Here is a 22,720-nt window from a genome sequence, read left to right as displayed (position 1 = left end):
ACCCAATGGTCACTCTAACAGAACTTCAAAAGTTCTCTGCTGAGATGGGAGAATCTGGAAGAAGAACGACTACCTCGTCATCACTTCATCGATAAGATGTTTATGGTAGTGTGCCTAGTTGGAAGGCACTCCTGCCAAATGGTTTTCAAAGGATTCTGAATGCATGAGGAAAAAGATTCTCTGGTCTCTTGAGACAAAAACTGTACTCTTTGGGCAGAAATCCAAGCACCATGTCTAGTAAAATGCAGGCACTGTTCATGTGTTATGACAAGTATGGTGGTGGCAACATCATGCTGTGGGGGTGCTTTACAGTCACAGGGTAAGGAGACTAGTTAGAAATGAAGGAAGGATAAATGCAGCCAAATACAGAGAAGTCCTTAAAGAAAACCTGCTCTGGAGTGCACAGAACCTCAGACTGGGGTGACAGTTCACCTTTCAGCACAACAATAACCCGAAGCATACAGACAAGACTGGCTTTGGAACAAGTCCCAGACTGTCCTTGAATGGCCCAGCCCAACATCTGTGGCGAAACCTGAAGATGGCAGTTTACAGGCCCTTCCCATCCACTCTAACGGAGTTTGAGAGTTTCTGCCAGGAAAAGTGCGATAAAACGGCTTCTACACAGTACTTAAGTAATTAGGTCTAAATACTTATATGAATGAGAGATTTCAGCTTTTGATCTTTAATAAATTTGCAAACCTTTCTGAAAACATGTTTTCACTTTGACGTTATGGGTAAGTGAGTGTAGACTGATGGGCAAAACTGTCACATATACGAGGGGGACCCAAAAATTACAAGAATAAAAAAAAAAATTGTATATTTCTCAGAACACTTCCAAAATTTAATCACCCTCAAAATGCTTTCCCTGAGACACAATAAACTTGTCCCACCGCTTTTCCATTATTCAAAACTGTTCTGAAACTCTTGCAAAGTGACAACCTTCAGTGCCTCTGTCGTTTGCTTCTTGACCTCCTCTACATCCTGAAAACGCTTTCCTTTAAGGTACCTCTTCATTCTTGGAAATAAGAAGAAATCATAGGGTGCAAGATCCGGGGAGTGTGGGTTAGGCAACCGTTTCATGAGAAACTGACGCACACTCAGTTCCACTGCTGCGAGTGGAAGTGTTGTCGTGATGCACAATTCGGGTCATTTTCGCTGCACTGCATCACGCAATCGCTTGAGCACTTTAAGGACGCTGCTTGGCCAAATGATGCAGAGGGCAGTCTATGATGGGCACCTAGCAGAAAATGTCGGAACTAATGCCCCACCAGCCTCCAGAAAAAAATTCTCATTATTTTTGGGTCCTGGTATACACGTAAAATTAAATCGACAACACAATAAAGTGTGCAAAAAGTGAAATGATCTCAATATGTTTTGAATCCTCTGTATATATAGATGAACAGATGCATAGTTTGTAAATTACAACATTGATGATTTTACTTGGGTGCAGCAATTATTACACACATTTGTTGCTGCCCATTTATTTTACATTTATATATAAATTGGTTTTATACTTAATTATTTTTCATTAAAAGTCTTTTTGGTTACTAATTTTGTATGGTTTCCCAATTACTCTTAATTATTTTGTTTAATTTTATTACCCACCATGACCTTGTCATGTTGTGTCCAAGACAGCTGGGCCTCCCAATTACGCAGGTGTATAGCCAACGGGGCCACCATCTGAGCCCCTATCTAAGGGTTTTGTGCACCTCAGACTATTGGCTGGGACATTAACTTTTTTCCTTTGTCCTCTATTTTCATTTCACTAAGCTCTGCCAGATTGTGCAGATTGTAGATAATGAAAAAAAAAAATTGGAGATGAAAACAATAAGTCAGAAGCCAAAAAATACAAAATGAACTGATTGTAAGAGCTCACCATATTAACCAAAAATGTCATTAAAAAAACACATTCTAAAGTCCTTAAACATTACATTTTCCAGAAGGCAGCTACTTCTGCTGTTGATTCAGATAAGTGAAAAAGGACTTTCACGGATCTCTGTTTATAATTATGCAAACCACATTACATCATATTTCCTCATATATATATATATATATATATATATATATATATATATATATATATATATATATATATATATATATATATATATATACAGTTGTGCTTGAAAGTTTGTGAACCCTTTAGAATTTTCTATATTTCTGCATAAATATGACCTAAAACATCATCAGATTTTCACTCAAGTCCTAAAAGTAGATAATGACAAACCAGTTAAACTAATGAGACAAAAATATTATACTTGGTCATTTATTTATTAAGATAAATGATCGAATATTACATATTTGTGAGTGGCAAAAGTATGTGAACCTTTGCTTTCAGTATCTGGTGTGACCCCCTTTGCAGCAATAACTGCAACTAAACGTTTCCGGTAACTGTTGATCAGTCCTGCACATCGGCTTGGAGGAATTTTCGCCCATTCCTCCGTACATTACAGCTTCAACTCTGGGATGTTGGTGGGTTTCCTCACATTAACTGCTCGTTTCAGGTCCTTTCACAACATTTCGATTGAATTAAGGTCAGGACTTTGACTTGGCCATTCCAGAACATTAACTTTATTCTTCTTTAACCATTCTTTGGTAGAACAACTTGTGTGCTTAGGGTCGTTATCTTGCTGCATGACCCACCTTCTATTGAGATTCAGTTCATGGACAGATGTCCTGACATTTTCCCTTAGAATTCTCTGATTTAATTCAGAATTCATTGTTCCATCAATGAAAGCAAGCCGTCCTGGCCCAGATGCAGCAAAACAGGCCCAAACCATGATACTACCACCACCATGTTTCACAGATGGGATAAGGTTCTTATGCTAAAATGCAGTGTTTTCCTTTCTCCAAACATAACACTTTTCATTTAAACCAAAAAGTTCTATTTTGGTCTCATCCGTCCACAAAACATTCATCCAATACCCTTCTGGTTTGTCCATGTGATCTTTAGCAAACTGCAGACGAGCAGTAATGTTTTTTTTGGAGAGCAGTGGCTTTCTCCTTGCAACCCTGCCATGCACACCATTGTTGTTCAGTGTTATCCTGATGGTGGACTCACGAACATGAACATTAGCCAATGTAAGAGAGGCCTTCAGTTGCTTAGAAGTTACCCTGGGGTCCTTTGTGACCTCGCCGACTATTACACGCCTTGCTCTTGGAGTGATCTTTGTTGGTCGACCACTCCTGGGGAGGGTAACAATGGTCTTGAATTTCCTCCATTTGTACACAATCTGTCTGACTGTTGATTGGTGGAGTCCAAACTCTTTAGAGATGGTTTTGTAACCTTTTCCAGCCTGATGAGCATCAACAACTCTTTTTGTGAGGTCCTCAGAAATCTCCTTTGTTCGTGCCATGATACACTTCCACAAACATGTGTTGTGAAGAGCAGACTTTGATAGATCCCTGTTCTTTAAATAACACAGGGTGCCCAGTCACACCTGATTGTCATCCCATTGATTGAAAACACCTGACTCGAATTTCACCTTCAAACTAACTGCTAATCCTAGAGGTTCACATACTTTTGCCACTCACAAACATGTAATATTCGATCATTTTCCTCAATAAATAAATGACCAAGTATAATATTTTTGTCTCATTTATTTAACTGGTTTCTCTTTATCTAAATTCTAAAGGGTTCACAAACTTTCAAGCACAACTGTATATATATAAACATATATATATATTAATACGCACGAGTGCTTGGGGAGCAGCTTAAGGACCCAATTTGCACCACAACAAGTCCTGCCGGGGGACAACAGCAGCGTACTAACCTCTCTTTCTTTTGTTTCTTCAGAAAGACTGAGACACCGCTGCCGTAAGAAAAGTAAAAATATGAATGATAATGTAGTGAAGTACAGTGCCAACGTGAGTGGCTTGTAAGGATTTCAACTCCTTTTCATTGCTACCTTTATGGCTTGATAAAAAAGACTTACAACCACCAGTACCAGACTGAAAACAAAGTCAACAGTGCAGCTGCTTGAGATTTTGATGGCTCTTAGATTTAACTAACAGTTGCCTGAGCTAGGATTTAGATTTTTTTTTGCTGTTAGTGTTTGTTTTTGCTGTTGCCACCACTCTGCCCCTACTATAATAATAGAGTTATAAAAAAAAGTCACTTAAAGATTCATTAACATAAATTTGAATATATTTGAATATTGAGTTGTTGTTGTTTTTTTTTTATATTCAAACTTTATGTTTTTGCATATTTGACAGCCTTAATATGCACATGTTACAGATTTGGGAAACAATCAGAGTACTAAGAAAAAGGCCACACCAACACGAGAACACACAAATTCAACACAGCGACTAAGCCAGGAATTTAACCAGCACTGTGCTAAACACTGTGCCACCTTGCTGGCTGAATGTGGAAGCAATTGTGTATTTCAACCCTGACCAAGAAGAACGTCAGCCAGCATCGAAATGTAAAAGGGCAGACAACATCCAAATTTTTCTTGCAAAACAAAAAAAAGTAATTTAAAAAGTTAAAATGAAAACTTGCGTCAATTCTTTCAATCCTGTAAAATAACTCTTTGAACTGATATTTTGAACATAGAGATCAGAACCTTGATTTTCCCCTATGGCGTCTATTACAATGAAAGCAAGACACAGCAAAATATAAAACCATGCTAATTGAGGGCTAATCTTTGAAAATAAAGCCTCCCTGCTGTCTCGTATAATTTTCTCAGAGAAGTGGGCATATTTCATTTTTCTATTCTATATGTACAAATAGCAGTTACAGATGAACAAATCTAAAACTTGCTTTTGATCTGTCATTCAAGTGAAATTTTAAAGTTTCATTAGATATTTTGGCTCTAAGTAAACTTCTCAATAGCCTTTACAAAACGTTTGTCTTGAGAAAAATGTTAAAATGTGTTAATTTCGCAAAATATATGAAGAAATCATTGTACACTACGGGCAGTTGTGCACATTAACTAGATGATTTGGTGCCTGTCAGTATATCACAAAAGAAATTATATTTTGTTCTCATTAACTGTTAGTTATAGACAGACACACAGACCCACAATGTCCAGAATACACGCGTTTATTTATGTAAATGTCCTGCACACAACACCGTGCTACAACTCTGACTCTGGCTTAAGGAGTAAGACGGTCTCTTTTATACCACACCTGGAAGTGCTTCAAGTGCTCCTTGATCAAGTTCCGGCAGGTGTGGTGGAAGTGCTGTAGACCACGGCTCAGGAACTCTCCAGGCGCCCCCTGGTGGTGGCCAAAGGCCCGCGCAGGGTGGAGCTTCTAAGCTCCAGTCGCGTGGCCCCGATGTTAACCAGGGGGGCTGCCCACTCATGTCCCGGGAGAGGTACTGCTGGTGATATGTCCACTCCCCCAGTCCTCTCCTCAAAAGGGCGTCTATCACACTGTGTATAAAGAAATGATAACACTTTCTGCTGATCTACATACAGTACCCTCCATAATGTTTGAGACAAAGACAAATATTTCCTTCATTTACCCCCCTCTGCATCACAATTTAAAATTACAAATGAAACAATTCAGATGTGATTAAGGTCCCCTCATTTCAGGCACCGTAATGTTTGGGACACAGCAATGGCAGGTGTATTAATGCAGTCATATTTATTACTTTGTCATTTATCCCTTAAATGCAGTGACTGCTTGAAGTCTGCGATTCACAGACATCACCGGGTGCTGAGGATCTTCTCTGCTGATGCTCTACCAAGTCTCTAATGCAGCCATCTTCAGCTCCTGCTTCTTTCAGGGTCTTTTCCCCTTTTCTCTTTAGCATATGTAAGGCCTGCTAAATTGGATTTAAATTTGGATCTTGGGCAGTTCCCTTACATCTCCACATCCATTTTCTTGCCATCACTCTCATGGAGGTTCATATTTGCCTTGTTTGTCCACAAGAACTTTTTCCAGAATTCTACGGGATCTTTGAAATCCTTTTTCATGAACTACAATCTGATCATCGTATTTTGTGTTAGTAACTAGTGGTTTGCATCTTGCAGTGTGTCTTCTGTATATCTGTTTATGAAGTCTTCTGCTAATTGTTGTCTCTGACACATCCACATCTGCTCCCTGACAACTGTTTCTGATCTGTCAAACAGGTGTTTGGGGCTTTTTCTTTACCACAGTGAGGATTCTTCTGTCATCAGCAGTGGAGGTCTTCCTTGGCCTAGCAGCACATTTATAATTACTGAGTTTTCCAGTGTGTTATTTCTTCTCAATGATATTCCAGACAGTTGGTTTAGGTCATCCTAAGGTTTTACAAATGTCTCTTAATAGTTATATTCTTGTTTTTCAATCTCATAATGGCTTCTTTGACTTTCATTGGAACCGCTCTTGCTGAACAGTGGCAACTCCAGACTCCAAAGGGTAAGAGCAGGCCGAGGTATCTCATGAAGCAATGAAACCCACCTGAGGAATTATAGACACCTGTGACACCAATTGTCCCAAGCATTATGTTGGACACTGTTTATAACACCTTTCACAACAGATAACAATGTTATTTACTGGCTTTGATGTAATTGTCAAGTAGAGGCTCAAATGTTTTCTTCTAAACAAAGAGTTCAAACGTAACAAATTCATATAGAAACCTCATCCATACCCAAATCTCAAAACTCCTTAAGATTAATATTTTTTAAACACCAGATACGCAGTATGTATGATAATATACAGTACACTCTTAACTATTCAGATATGTAGCACATTTCTTATTAATAAAGAGGAGATGCACTCCAGACTTGTACTGACAGACATGGAGAGTATTCAGTTAGTGTTTGAGGGTCCTCCAGTCAATGTGTGAACAGCAAACAGCATGAAGCACCACTTTGCTGTGATTTGGTTAGATGTGCAAATTCAGATATTCAGCTTGTTAGTTTAGTGAGTGTACAGCATACAAGCAGGTTGCACATCTTAACATTCGCGTACAAACTTATAAACAGGAAGCTCTAAGATGTGTAAGTATCTGTGAAGTGTTCAATTACATAAGTCATAGACTTGAATAGGCACAGGTGAAGCAAAAGCATTTAATGTGTGTATAATTTATCTTATGTTTCATTAGTATCTTTAGAGCAATTGTGACAAGAACAGGCCAATCAGCCCAGCAAACTCGCCAATCCTGTTCATCTAGAATCTCCAAAATAATATCAAGTCAAGTTTTGAAGGTCCCTGAAGAGATTGTGGCTACATGAGTAGCAGTGCTTGATCCGTGTTACTTGGGTTAGTAGAAAAGAACACCATGAACAGTCAGCTGAGTGTGTTTTATTAATCTTGAATGCCTTTCTTCTATTGATGTGGTCTACGGTTTCATATAATATTCATACATTTATGGTGAGCTTCTGTGCTTTTGCCCCAGACTTTAAGTTTATGGTGAGCTCTGTGTTGGATGGACTTTTATCCCAACCAGGATGGAGACAGGTTCGGTCTCAGGGAAGAAGGCTGCAATGGAAGGACAAGGATGTTCCAGCCTCCCAAAAAGAATGGATGCAGTTACTTACCAGGAAGGAAGGCCTGCTTGGAAGAACAGAAGGCTGCTTCTCCTGGATGTTATGTTTTCCTCCTATGCACACGATGTCAGCATTCCACTGTGGTGGTACTCCCATATGGACACCCGCAGAGCAGGCTGGGTATTGAAGTCTCGAAGAATAGCCCTGTTGGGGATCTTGAGTGCCACCAGGGAGATCTGAAGGAGATCGTTATACTTTCTATCAAAGGCTTCCACCTGACCTGGAAGAGCTTCAAGTGGCACCGGGAACACTTTCAGGTCTGACCTAAAAGAAGCCAAGTTACTTCTGTGAGTAGTCAAGAGCTGGGGTCACCAACTCTGGTCATGCAGGACCACCATGGCTGCAGGTTTTCATTCTAATCCTTTTCTTAATGAGTGACCTGTTTTTGCTGCTAATTAACATCTTTTGAACTAATTTTAATTGACTTGTTCTTGAACACTCAGACCCCTTAATTGTTTCTTTTTCCTTAATTAGCAGCCAAACAATAATGAGTTACAAAATGAGCCAAAACAACTGGTGTCCATCATACAATATCTGAAAACGAAGAAAGCTGAAGGTCTCAGGAATGTCAATCTGCTCAGATCACCAAAACATTTTAACAGTGCTCTTAGGAAAGAGAAAATCAACAATTTCAGAAATGTCTGCTAATGCACCATGCGAGCAGCAACAAGCCACAAAATTAAAGAATGGGTTTAATTAACGACAAGAATTGGCACCTCATTAAGCAGCTGGTTGGAGTGAAATTGGTTGGAGTTTGAGTCCCTGACTTAGTTGGTCTTCTGTTGGCTCACTCACTTCACATTTCATTTCTGTTTGGGTGCCATTTGAGGAAAGAAATGAAGCAATAAAGAGAAACGATGAAGAGATTCAGGGGAATGAATCTGAAAAAAGCAATTCAATTAAAATGAATTCACAAGAAGTTAATTAGCATTACAAACAGGGCACTCATTAAAAAAGGGTTAGAATGAAAACCTGCAGCCACGGTGGTCCTCCAGGACTGGAGTTGGTGACCCCTGGTCAAGAGTCAAGATGAGAGTTGATAAAACTATGAGATAAAAGTGTCATCATACACTCTTAAAAATAAATGTGTCAAAGTGGTTAATCAGACCAATGCCATAGAGCTATGGTTCCCAGCCTTTTATATGACCCACAACCATAGAAAATAATTTCTGTTTGCACTTCCTACAAAATTAATATCACATTTGAAGATGAAGAAGTCAAATTTCTAATTTCTGAATCACATACAGTACAGCGGGTAAACAAATTAAATTAAAACAATTATGCTTTTAACTCAGTGCATAAAATTAAAATATAAATTGAGCAATTTGCCGTTATAAAGCTCAATAATCTTGTAAATGTGTCCCCCCCGTGAAGCTTAGACACTCGATTGACAATCCAGGGATTGTTGAATCCTGCAAAACATCCAGTGGCACAAGGAAATGACACCTGAACAAGGGGACTATGGGAGTGGAGACCCCTGTAAAGCAACGGGCGCGCTGCTAAACAATGAAATACCCTTGATGAGCTTTGTCCCCCAATATCACTTGCACTGCCGAGATTTAAATTGTGATTTTCTCAATAATGGCTTTCTTAAGTTACTTTTAGATTAAAGCATCATACCCATGTTTGTCTAAAGCAGATTCTATTATTTTGACAGGTTCTGAAACAACAAAACTTTTGTTTTACTTCTAAATTTTTCCTTACATTCTGTGTTTATAGTTGCAAGACTGTCTGTATGCTCATGTGTGATGTTGGCTCATGAGGTTCTGTCACTTGCAAGTACCTCTCGATTTAAGGGGAGTTAAAGAAAAATACATCAATATTATGATTTGCCTTCATTCTGAATGTTTATAGCTTTGTGTTTATTTTTTTCCCTTGACATTTTAGTACAATTTGGGGGTTTAAAGGTAGCTGAAATTATATTTTGATAACAGTTTTTTGTAAAAAACGTTTATTTAAAGACATTTTAACATTTTTCCACAACGTCATTTTGTTTCTCACTGGTGCCACTATTATTGGTAGCAATGTTGAAAGGACAGGACAACCAACGATTGCAATACATAATTTCACATTTTATTAATTTTTATGTCAGCTCAAAGAATTCCTGGATGTCCGAGTTTACGGATCAAAGTTTGTTACAAGTGCATTTTTGTTTTTTGATTGGTTTGGGTAAAACACTTTGCTTTGATTCTTTGAAATTTTTTGGAACTACTTTTACATTTGATGACAGATCGTTTTTGATTTTTGGTTAACAGATGTGGCAAAAACTTTGCTGTTTCTTCTCCCAACTATTTTTCCTAAAACTCAATCTTTGCCATCAAACAACCATCTTAATTAAGAGCAAATGATCTTTTGTAGTTACAGTATGTTCCAATTGTCCGCCACTTTAAAATTGGCCAATTTTCATTCCAAATGAAATTATCTGAGAAACATTTTTAATGCTCTGCTTTCTTAAGTGTTACAGGAATTAGTTGTTGTGATCCTTTACATAAAGATTTACGCTATTTGAGGAAGCACGCTGCTATTTTGCTGACGGAACTTCTTGTAAATAGAAAGCTGACAGTCAGACTTCAGGAGAGGGTGAAGACAGGAATATTAATTTTTACATTTAATAATAATAATTCTTAATAATTCTTTGCATTTATATAGCGCTTTTCTCACTACTCAAAGCGTTTAGCAATTGCAGGTTAAGGGCCTTGCTCAAGGGCCCAACAGAGCAGAGTCCCTTTTGGCATTTTATGGGATTCAAACCAGTTTAAATTGCCATTTAAAGAAAGAGGAGTGATAAACTGAGAAAACTGAATCCGAGGAGTCATTCTGTGCATGTAGAAGAACGTCAGCCATGTATGTTGTCCAGCTGCACCTGAAGTGGAAGAAAAGAAAGTTGCATCTTCCACAGAATTTAAAAGGGAATCTTCCTTAACGATAGCCTTGTTTGGTCCTTCAATTAAAATGGACACTCCTATTCTGAGTGTGAACAGTAAGTGAGCTTGTGCTTACTACAGCAGTTCACATTTTTCACAATAAAAAGTATAGATAAAGAATTTGCCTTCATGACTTAGTGAACAATAGACTTGTTAACATAAGTTCCAAATTTATGTATTTCTTTATACATAAACTTGTTAGCCTTGTAAGAGCCATTTGTTAGTTATTTAAGTTATCTTTATATATAATACGCTACCATGGTTGTCTGTTTGTCTGTCCAGGATTTTAAATCACCTGTACTTCGCAAACCATTTGACCTATTGACCTGAAATTTGGTACACATATACTACATGACGTCTACTATCCACTTTCGGGTTGATGATTGACCTCCAAGGGTATTCCTCTTTTCATTCTTATTTTATTTTATTGTAGAATCAACTCTCGGCAGCGGCCAGCAGGGCAGCCATGCGGCACATGCATACGATCACCGTTCTCATCCCTACCACCTTTGCTGTCACTTCCCCTACCTCTTCATATCTTAAATCATTCTTGAGGCAGATTGAACAGTTAAGTACCAGCTTAAGTGAAAAATTAAGAAAAACGTACTAAGTAATTGCAACACAAACACTGACTTTAATCAGTTTTAATGCAAAAAGATGCCAACAAAAGAAGAGAAGAAGCGGACCGTTTGGGTGGAGAAAAGAAGAGCTGCTCAGGAAGCGGCAAGCGCATCAACCTCTGAACAAACAAATGCTAAACGTACAGAGAAAGAGGATGAAAACTATAAGTCAAGTGTATTCACTGCATGTTATCATGCAGTACGCCGTTACTGGTATTAAATGTTTGCCTATATATTAGTGCATAGTCTATGGTAGGTTCCTACAACCCCCATAAGTTGAATTGAATTGGTATAATCTAACTATTTCTTGTCTCTCTGACTATAGATTAGCCTCACTAAGTGACCTGCCTTGCCGAGTGTAAGGCCTGGAGGGCACATGGTTTTAAACTGTGCCTTACGTGCTCAATAGTAAGAAAGATAATGTGCTCTATTGAATGTACAGTGCTGTACATTTAGAGAATACTGAAGACAAAGTAAAGCATCTTTAAGTATAGAAACAACTGAGGTTTGACAAGAAAAGCTAAGTTTAGAGAAGAAACATTTTTTTCCCATTTTTTGCCTTTTATTCTACATGTGTAACAGCCTTTTTGCTTTGAATTTTCACAAAATGTTTTAAAACGAACTTTTGGACTGAGAGGTTTCTTTCGGCACACATTTTACCTGTGCTTGATCCTGCCTTACTCACCCGCAGCTACAAGCCTTGTATCTTCTTTATAAACATCTCATTAATGTGACACTTGGTGCCACTGCCCACCTGCCAATTTGTTTTGCCTGCCTAAGGTAAAGGCATTGTATTGTATTGTATTAATGTTTTATTCGAATTGTGGCTTGTAATTATAATACGCATTTTATCTTCTTTTATGCCATTTGTATTATGGATAAATATTGTATCAACAGGTTTTTTTACTTAAAAAAACATGCATTTTAATGAGATTTTATTTACGTTAGTATTTTTATGGTCACTGAACAATAAGCCCACAGAATTTAATTTTGTTAATACAAGATGAGAAAGTAACACCTGCTGTCTGCATTTTAATTGCAGAAATTCCAAATTAATGTAGAACAGTGGTTCTTAAACTTTTTTGCAACAAAATTTTATTTTTTGTGGGATGCCAGGCCCCATCCTGTTACCCCTTGGAGAATCTCTGCCGGTCGACATCCGAGATGGCAGGGGGGTTTCCTCTTGGAGAAATTTCATTAATCATTGTCTTTGGCGTCCCCTTGGAGAATCACAGCCAACCATCACTTTGGCCAGTGGTGGAATGGCTGTCATTTGTCATTCGGGGTTGGTGTGATTCAGCCAAGCAAGCAGTGACCCAACTTAAGGCTCTCCGCAAACCATTTGCAACCATTCTCTCTTTCAGTACAACTGGAATTAATGACTCAGTACAACCCGATTATAGACATCACGCAATACAAAATGATTTTGGACCCGTAAAATAAGAAACATTGATGAAGATACATGTTACCGACCTCAGGCCTAGGGGAACCTGGGCCAGGTACAAGTCACTGTTGCTACAGGGTGTAGCTACAGCAATATGGTGTAAAGCATAAAAGAAACAGAGAGCAGTCCCAAGTCTCAGACCATACTTCTCTGTTCTCTTCTACCTTTATTCTCCTTTTCCCAGAAATATATATATGCTTCAATTTCTGCATAGATGAACATGGTAATCAGTGAAAACAATGGTGCAAGCCAATTTACTCTGTATAACAAATAGTGTAAACACATTTACTTTGAGTACTTGATTAGAAACCAATGTCCCCAGAACCCATTAATTTTCCAAGGAAGCAGACAGTTCTGTATCCTCACATTGTGTGTAGATAAGATACTAAATCAAAGCAGTCTGACTATTCAAAGCAGGTGACTCTTTAGCAAGACAGGTAAATATTTGTGTCCTGTAGATAGCCATCAGCAATTCTGCCTTTTCTTTAAAACACTGGTTTATAGCCCATTACACTAAGCAACACACCGAAATGTCATTTTCTTTAGAATGCTGAATTCTAGCCCATTACATACACAGCTAGTTATACATGAACTTGGTGTAAATAAAATGTAAAAACATAATGAAATCAAAGTGTGAGTTTGTATCAGTATTGGAGAATCCTAGCAAGAGGAAATCAGTGATTGGTATCTGCCATAAAAAATAAACCTGATCAGCGCAACCCTAATTGTTTGATTTGCTTCTTATGCTGTTTACTTTTTAAGCCACAGAAGAATTTGGTTTTGATTCATTTACGATTCTAAACCTGGAAAACTAAAGAAGAAAAAAGAGATTTTGAAACACCACTGATTTAATTTAAAAATCATTTAAAAAATTAAAAAACACATTAGCTGTGAAAGAGTTGAACTCAGTTAAATTTTCCATATTCATTATTCATTTTTCAAGAGAATGGGTAGATTCCAGAGGGTACAATAATACTGCGTGACTGAAAAATGGAATAAGAGCAAATGCCACCATGAGTGCAGTTAAGAACCTAGTAATATGTAGGTCAACAATGAGCAGAGGTTGAACAAGAAATACCCGCAAATAAAATAAAGAATGGGAAGTGAATGAAGAATGAAAGTGAATCCGTTCAGCTTCTACCATCCATGATATGACTAGCTGAAGAGGCACAAATTCATTAAAAAAAAGAAAAATGAAAACACTTGAAGAAACAGCATTACTATACAGAAGTTGAAAATCATTTATATGGATTGACTGCTTGTCTAGTAACACATCAATGAAATTTTCAAGTAACTGATTATCTTTCTTTACTTTGGTTTGGTTTTAATTCTGCTCATCATTTCCGTTGATTAGAAGATAAAGAAACTGCACAGAGAAGATCACCAAAACACACTGATGAGATGTTGCCTGGATGACCTCAGACAATGTAAATTAGCTTAGTCTTACATCAGGCTAAGAAAAGATAATGAAACTGGACAGAAAGAAATCGATTCCATTTGAATGAAGGCTTGGCACAGCATTGCAGCTCATAGTGACAAGAGATAATGACAGGCTTTGCTTTAGGTGCTGTCAGAACAAATAAGTTTTGTTTTATTTACTAATTGAATGTGAAAAAGTAATAAAGCAGGAAACCAAAATGGCAGAAAGGATCCAGTGATTACCCAAGGTGGGCGACACAACACTGTTTAAAAAATTTGAATCAAGGTAATAAGTAAGATACACAAAGCTGAGTCATTCTTTTACATTTCATGTAACAACAACAACATTTATTTATATAGCACATTTTCATACAAACAATGTAGCTCAAAATCCTTTACAGGATGAAGAAAGAGAAAAAAGACAAAATAAATAATTAAAATCAGGGAAAATTAATTTAATAGAGTAAAAGTAAGGTCCAATGGCCAGGGAGGACAGAAAAATAAAAAATTAAATTAAAAACCTGGACAAACTGGTGAGGAAGGCAGGCTCTATTGTTGGCATGGAGCTGGACAGCTTGATATCTATGGCAGAGCGAAGGGCGCTCAGCAGGCTCCTATTCCAGACAGAAGAGCAGCTTCAGCGACAGACTGCTGTCGCTGTCCTGCTCCACTGACAGACTGAGGAGATCGTTCCTCCTCCAAACTATGCGACTCTTCAATTCCACCCAGGGGGGTAAACGTTAACATTATACAAAGTTATTGTCTGTTTTTACCTGCATTGTTATCAATCTTTAATTTAATATTGTTTTTTGTATCAGTATGCTGCTGCTGGAGTATGTGAATTTCCCCTTGGGATTAATAAAGTATCTATCTATCTATCTAAAAAACAACAAAAAAAAAAACTCTAGACGGCTGGAGAAAAAAAAATCTGCAGGGGTTCCAAGGCCACGAAACCATAAGCAGTATTTTAAAGTCAATTCTAAATGACACAGGTAATCAGTGTAGTGACTTCAAAACTAGGGTGATGTGCTCAGATTTTCTTTTCCGAGTTAAGATTCTAGCAGCTGCATTCTGCACTCGTTGCAATCGATTTATGTCTTTTTTGGGGAGTCCTGAGAGGACTGCGTTACAGTAATCTAGTCAACTGAAAACAAAAGCGTGAACTAATTTTTCAGCATCTTACAATGTTATAAGAGGTCTAACTTTTGCTATATTTCTTAAGTGAAAAAATTTTGTCCTAGTAATCTGATTAATATGTGATTTAAAATTCAGGTCAGAGTCAATAGTTACCCCTAAATTCTTTACCTCCGTCTTGACTTTTAATCCTAATGCATCAAATTTATTTCTAATAACCTCATTATATCCGTTATTGCCAATCACTAAAATTTCTGTTTTCTCTTTATTTAGTGTAAGGCTTGTGTGAGGTACAGTGTACGTTCTTTCTACTTTATGTTTCTTAGTCTACCTTGCACATCATTTTTCATTTTGAAATGACTTTTCATTTTTACAAGAATAAATATGTATGATAAATAAAGCAAGGATATCGCAAGAAATTCAGGTATGAACTATTTTCCTTAATACTTTCATTTTATTGTCTTGCCTTTCAAAGGCAAGCATAGTAGAGAAATGAAGCCCCTCTAGACACTGATGGGAACGAAGAAAGAACAACTCATGACTGGAGCAGCTGTTCATTCCAGTGTACTATTTGCATGCAGTGCAGCAGTGAAAGTTATAAAGTTAAAAACCAGAAAGGCAGTAGTACTGTTTCCAATGTCAGAACACTTACCAGAAACTAATCACCCTAAGGATTTTATGTTGCCCACAATATCAGATAAAGAGAAGTCTGTCAAGGTGGTATTTAAAGTGTCACCAGTATTGTCAGAAGAGACATCCACTGAAACCACACCTGACACCAACAGGAGGTTGCATTTTGACAATGGAACTCAGGAAATGGTGGCACCTGCATACAAAATAAAAACAGCATTGTGGTAATGCTAAGTAATAATATTACTGTTAGGTTTAGGTTTAGGGTTAGGATAGCTAGGGTTATTTGGTGGGTTTAAGCTTACAAGGAGACAGCTTTTTGTTTTTCAAATATTTTGTCACGGTGTGAGTGTGATAGAGATTTGCTCAGACTGCCGTGCCGCTGTTTGTACAGGCAGGAGTAAGCACTGAGCACACGTGCACTGTTGTTTCAAGCGCTCATGTTAAATACTAGTGATGTGCAAAATGATTCTTAATAGTGATTCAATTCATTTCGTTCAGTTCACCAAGATGATTCAAGTGTTTGAATCACTGATTTGTTCACTTCAAAAACAACAACAAGTTATATTTTAGTTTAAAATCTAGAATAGTAACAACTTGAACCATCACACAATACAAACTATAAAAAGCAAGCACCAAAATAAGTTAATTCACACATAATAATAATAATAACAATCTTTATTAAATTTAGACAATAACTAAAATTTAAACGATAATTAAAAAAATTATACAAATAGAACCTTAGAATAGTGCACACATCAAAACTGTGAGAACATTGAAATATGACTAAATAAAAATATTTTCAGTTTTGGATTAATCTCCCGCAATTTCCTTCTTTTATACCCTGTTCTTTCTGATGCAGTCTACCATACATACTGTATGTCATCAGTGAACTGAACTGCGATTCAATGTTAAATGACTCTCTTGTCTACAGTTTGGTACATGAACTGATTCTTTTGGTGAGCTAGATCAGTGTATTGTACTGCGAGTAAATTTTCTGCAGTTTGTTCTTCGGTTCAGTACATCAACTGATTCTTTTGGTGAACTACTTCAGTGTAAAGCACTGCGAGTCTCTCATTTGCAGTTCATGAATGAATTTCTCCAGATCAGTAGGGGGCGTACTGGTTCATTCAATCAGTCTGTGTGCTAAGACGGTCATCATTACTCAGTCAGAGTGAGCCGATCAGTGGGAGGTGCTTGGTGTCATCTACCAAGTCAGTCATTGGCTAGTTGCCGTCATGAAATAGTTTACTGATAGGCTATTTCCCGAAAACAGCAGCCATTTAAGTGAAGTTAAGATGAAAGCTCTGGACTGTCAAGGAATGCTATAAAAAACATAGCACACACTGCTCTTGCCTCAAAATATTCGTTCCTTAATACTACTGAACCAGTACATTTGTTCAGAGACTAAAACAAGTATTAAAGAACTAGTTTGTTCGTTCATTGCACATCACCACTAAATACTTAGGGTCTGTGTGTGCTGACAGGAGCGACTATTGGGCGTGAAAAAGAGGAAAATGCTGAATACAAAATCTACAACAAATCTGCAAAACTGCAACATCATATAATGATTCTTTTAAGAAAAAATTCTGGTTAGTGTTTTGGTTATTGGTGAAAAGATACATGCCCTTCTGGTTTTGACCTTTTACTGCTTTATGATCATCTCTCTTTCAGCTTTAATAAGCACCTACAGCCTGCCATTTACCATCTTCCGGCAGATCAGGTAGACTACTGTTGACTAGTGCCAAAAAAGACAAATTAAATCCAGTGTGATTCAATGTTGTGTAATAATAAAATGTGAAAACTTCCATAGGGTGAATACATTTTATAGGCTTTGTACATGGATTACTATTAAAAAAAAAAAATAAAATAAAAAGTTCTCAAAATCCAACATACAGTAATAAAGAGTAAGTGACTGTATGTCTGTGTATCCATCCGGTTGCTATGTCTCTGTCATTCCAGCAGATGGCGCATCACAAACAACACTTATTTTAAGAATCCCATACCAAATGGTATATAACAGAGACATATACATTGCATTTTATCATTCCAACAGGTGGCACATCGCAAACATTAGTAGTGAGAAAAGTGCTATATAAATTTAATGAATTATTATTATTATTATTATTATTATTATTATTATTATTATTATTATTAATACCATTTTCGATGTGCCATGTGTTGGAATGACAAATGCAATGTATTTTATTCCTAAATGCTTCCAAAATACATTCTAATAGATGATGCACTGCAAACATTAACACTGAGTTCCACATTGATTACGTAGACATTACTATAAAAATACACTTCAGTTGATTGCTTAGCATTGTAAAGTCAAATGGTAAGAAAAGGCTTTGGCCAAAAGTTCACAGAAAATAGAAAGACACCCTCTTACACCCTCTTACATCAGCTGTGTCCTGAGAAACAACAAGTGTCAATGTCACCTTCTCTTCATTTCTAATACGTGATGCATTTTCTCCAACTTTTTACACCAAATTTCTTTTCAACTTTCCAGCCTTTTGAAGTTTTTTTTTCCTTTTATTCCCAGGAAATCAAAGAAAGCAATACCTCAATTTTTATCCCACTAGACCAGATATGATAAGATTAGAAGATAGCTGTTTTTAAATTATAACAGACAGCAGGTTCTGTTTCAGTCATGCAGGGCATCTGTAAGTATTATTCAATATGCCTCCTTTGCTTCCTTCAGCACATTTGCTGTCAGCTTTTACTGTATTTTTGATATTGTTTGCTAAGGAGTAGTTATCTCGGTGGACAAATTAACTAAAGCCAGCAACAAAGAGCTGCCACTGGTTTTTGAATGCCATTGTGTATTCTTTTTAGGTTTAGTTGTTATTATTTAGGACATTAGATTGGGTAACTGGAGTTTTGGGATTTGAGACCATCAAAGGATCTGAGAAAACCTTCTGCTTGCCTACTGTGTAGCAATGAGCTTGGATGTGGATGGAAACCATGGCAGCTAAGTTGCATATACAGGTATAAGGCTGAAGGACTTGAATTATTTAATAGATAGCGTGAAAGAGCAGCTGGGGCCCTGGTCTCCATCATAATGTTGCAAGTTCAATTTCCATTCTTCACCCATTTCACCAGTATGTGCTCACCTGCAAAATTCATATTGTAATAAAGATGGAGGAATGGATTCAGCTACCTTATGCCAGATTTCTGATGTGGTTCTAAAAAAGGACCTTTGGGTTTTTTTCCGATTCCTGCACCATGCTGCCAGGTCTTCTCTGTGGTCTGAGCTGCTTTGTCCCATTGGCATAAATACACATATATATGCCAGCCAGCACCACTGCATTCCGCTTACCCGAATCCAGAGGTATCTCGACAGCTACACTCTCCCCAAGTTCAGTGAGCCCTGTTGAAAGCCCATCAGTGGTCATGCACACAGGCTAGTAGTCCTCAGCAGCAGGAAGATGGGGAATGAAACTGCTTTCTCATAGTTTCACGTCCTCCCCCCTTGTTCACACTGTTTACAGGGCCACTTATAATAGCTATCTTTTCCCAGCATCCCCACCCCTTACGATAGTTGGCCTCTTGGGTCTGGACCCAGGGTCACTACAATATGATAGCAGCTGGACTGTATATATCTGCTAAAACATTAGGACAATCTATATGAGAACAGGCTAGTCAGCCCAACAAAGATCACCAGTCCTATCCACTTAATTTTTCAAAAATAAGAAGTGGTGTGGCAGCCTTCTACTTTTATGCACCTAAAATCTGGAATAGTTTACCAATAGAAATTCGCCAGGCTAATACAGTGGAGCACTTTAAAAAACTGCTAAAAACAGATTACTTTAACATGGCTTTCTCATAGCTTCATTTTAGTGTAACTCTGATATTCTGTATATGCATTGAATTATCTTTCTTTTTTTTTCATGGCTCCAAAATCCTACTTTCTCCGCCGTTTTCTTTCCAGTTTTCTGTGGTGGCGATCTGCGCCCCCACCACCTGATCAAAGCACCGTGCAATCCTTACATTGATGGATTGAAGGCCAGATGTCCACATGACCATCATAATCTAATTCTTCCATGTGAAAGCCATGTGGACTTTTTGGGATCATTTATGTTAGGTAGAACACCTAGTGTGGGCTGGGTGGTCTCTTGGCCTTGGAACCCCTGCAGATTTTTTTTTTCTCCAACCCTCTGGATTTTTTTTTTTTGTTTTTTTTTTTTCTGTCCTCCCTGACCATCGAACTTTACTTTATTCTTTGTTAATTACTATTTGCCTAATTTTTATTTTTAAATTTTTATTCTTTTTTCTTTCTTCATCTTGTAAAGCAGTTTGAGCTACATCATTTGTAAGACAACGTGCTACATAAATAAATGTTGTTGTAAAATAATATCAAATCTACTTTTGAAAGTCCATAAAGTCTTACTGTCCACCACACTACTTGGTCCCTTATTTCAGGTGTCTGTGGTTCTCTGTGTAAAGAAATACTTCCTAATGTTTGTGAAATTTACCCTTAACAAGTTTCCAACTGTGTCCCCGTGTTCTTGATGAACTCATTTTAAAATAACAGTCTCGATACACTACACTAATTCCCTTCATAATTTTAAACACTTCAGTCAGGTCTCCTCTCAATCTTCTTTAGTTTAAACTGTAAAGGCTCAGCTCTTTTAATCTTTCCTCATAATTCATCTCCTGTAGCCCAGGAATCAGCCTAGTCGCTCTTCTCTGGGCCTTTTCTAGTGCTGCTATGCCCTTTTTGTAGCCTGGAGACCAAAGCTGCACACAGTACACCAGATGAGGTCTCACCAGTGTGTTATAAAGCTTGAGCAGAACCTCCTGTGACTTGTACTCCACACATCAGGGCGCTATATAACCTGACATTCTGTTCACCTTCTTAATAGCTTCTTGCCCAGTGGGTGCTGGGTGGTCTCTTGGCCTTGGAACCCCTGCAGATTTTTTTTTCCCAGCCCTTCTGGAGTTTTTTTTTTTTGTTTTGTCTGTTCTCTTGGCCATCTAATCTTCCTATATTCTTAGTATTTCCTAATCTTATATTTATTTTGTATAAAGCTTATAAAGCACTTTGAGCTACACCATTTGTATGAAAATATGCTATATAAATACATTGTTGTTGTTCTTGTTGTTGTTGAATACTGTCTGGCGGTTTATAGTGTTGAATCTACTATGACTCCTAAATCCTTCTCATAAGGTGTGCTTTCACTTTTCTGATATGTGTATTCAAACCTAACTTTTTTTACTTCCTACATTAAATTTACTTACATTAAATTTCATCTGCCACAAATCTGCCCAAGCAGATTTGGTGCCAATGATTTGATGCTGCCAATGTTCCACTGTGATGATTCAATGGATTCGAGATTATCTGCCTATCTACCTGGCTTGGTTTCATCTGCAAATGTAACCAGCTTATTATTTAGTTTCCTATCTAAATCATTTAAATATATTAAAAATAGCAGTGGCCCTAGCACTGACCCTATTGGAATACCACTCTTAACATCAGCCATTTGTGATGAGGTTCCTAGCAACATAACTATTTGCTATTCACTTCCACTTCCACTTCTTTTAGTTTGATGCCTAACTTATCCTTTCTGAAATGCTAACAAAATGCAGTAGCCCATCTGGTGTTCAACTAGCTGAGGCAGGCAGATGTCATTCCTCTTCTCCGATCATTGCACTGGCTTCCTGTAGTGGCACTCATTAAATTCAAATCCTTGATGCTGGCCTACAGAGTAGTGAACAGGTCAGCACCTACAGTATACAGTGCATCCGTAAAGTATTCACAGCGCATCACTTTTTCCACATTTTGTTATGTTATGTTTTTTCCTCAGAATTCTACACACAACACCCCATAATGACAAAGTGAAAAAAGTTTACTTGGGGTTTTTGCAAATTTATTAAAAATAAAAAAATTGAGAAAGCACATGTACATAAGTATTCACAGCCTTTGCCATAAAGCTCGAAATTGAGCTCAGGTACATCCTGTTTCCCCTGATCATCCTTGAGATGTTTCTGTAGCTTCATTGGAGTCCACCTGTGGTAAATTCAGCTGGTTGGACATGATTTGGAAAGGCACACACCTGTCTATATAAGGTCTCACAGTTGACAGTTCCTGTCAGAGCACAAACCAAAGCATGAAGTCAAAGGAATTGTCCGTAGACCTCCGAGACAGAATTGTCTCAAGGCACAAATCTGGGGAAGGTTACAGAAAAATTTCTTCTGCTTTGAAGGTCCCAATGAGCACAGTGACCTCCATCATCCATAAGTGGAAGAAGTTCAAAACCACCAGGACTCTTCCTAGAGCTGGCCGGCCATCTAAACTGAGCGATCGGGGGAGAAGGGCCTTAGTCAGGGAGGTGACCAAGAACCAAATGGTCACTCTGTCAGAGCTCCAGAGGTCCTCTGTGGAGAGAGGAGAACCTTCCAGAAGGACAACCATCTCTGCAGCAATCTACCAATCAGGCCTGTATAGTAGAGTGGCCAGACGGAAGCCACTCCTTAGTAAAAGGCACATGGCAGCCCGCCTGGAGTTTGCCAAAAGGCACCTGAAGGACTCTCAGACCATGAGAAAGAAAATTCTCTGGTCTGATGAGACAAAGATTGAACTCTTTGGTGTGAATGCCAGGCGTCACGTTTGGAGGAAACCAGGCACCGCTCATCACCAGGCCAATACCATCCCTACAGTGAAGTATGGTGGTGGCAGCATCATGCTGTGGGGATGTTTTTCAGCGGCAGGGACTGGGAGACTAGTCAGGATAAAGGGAAAGATAACTGCAGCAATGTACAGAGACATCCTGGATGAAAACCTGCTCCAGAGCGCTCTTGACCTCAGACTGGGGAGACGGTTCATCTTTCAGCAGGACAATGACCCTAAGCACACAGCCAAGATATCAAAGGAGTGGCTTCAGGACAACTCTGTGAATGTCCTTGAGTGGCCCAGCCAGAGCCCAGACTTGAATCCGATTGAACATCTCTGGAGAGATCTTAAAATGGCTGTGCACCGACGCTTCCCATCCAACCTGATGGAGTTTGAGAGGTGCTGCAAAGAGGAATGGGCGAAACTGGCCAAGGATAGGTGTGCCAAGC

The sequence above is a fragment of the Erpetoichthys calabaricus genome, chromosome 5 (assembly GCF_900747795.2).
Source record: "Erpetoichthys calabaricus chromosome 5, fErpCal1.3, whole genome shotgun sequence".
NCBI lineage: Eukaryota > Metazoa > Chordata > Cladistia > Polypteriformes > Polypteridae > Erpetoichthys > Erpetoichthys calabaricus.
Note: the sequence above shows the minus strand (reverse complement) of the source record.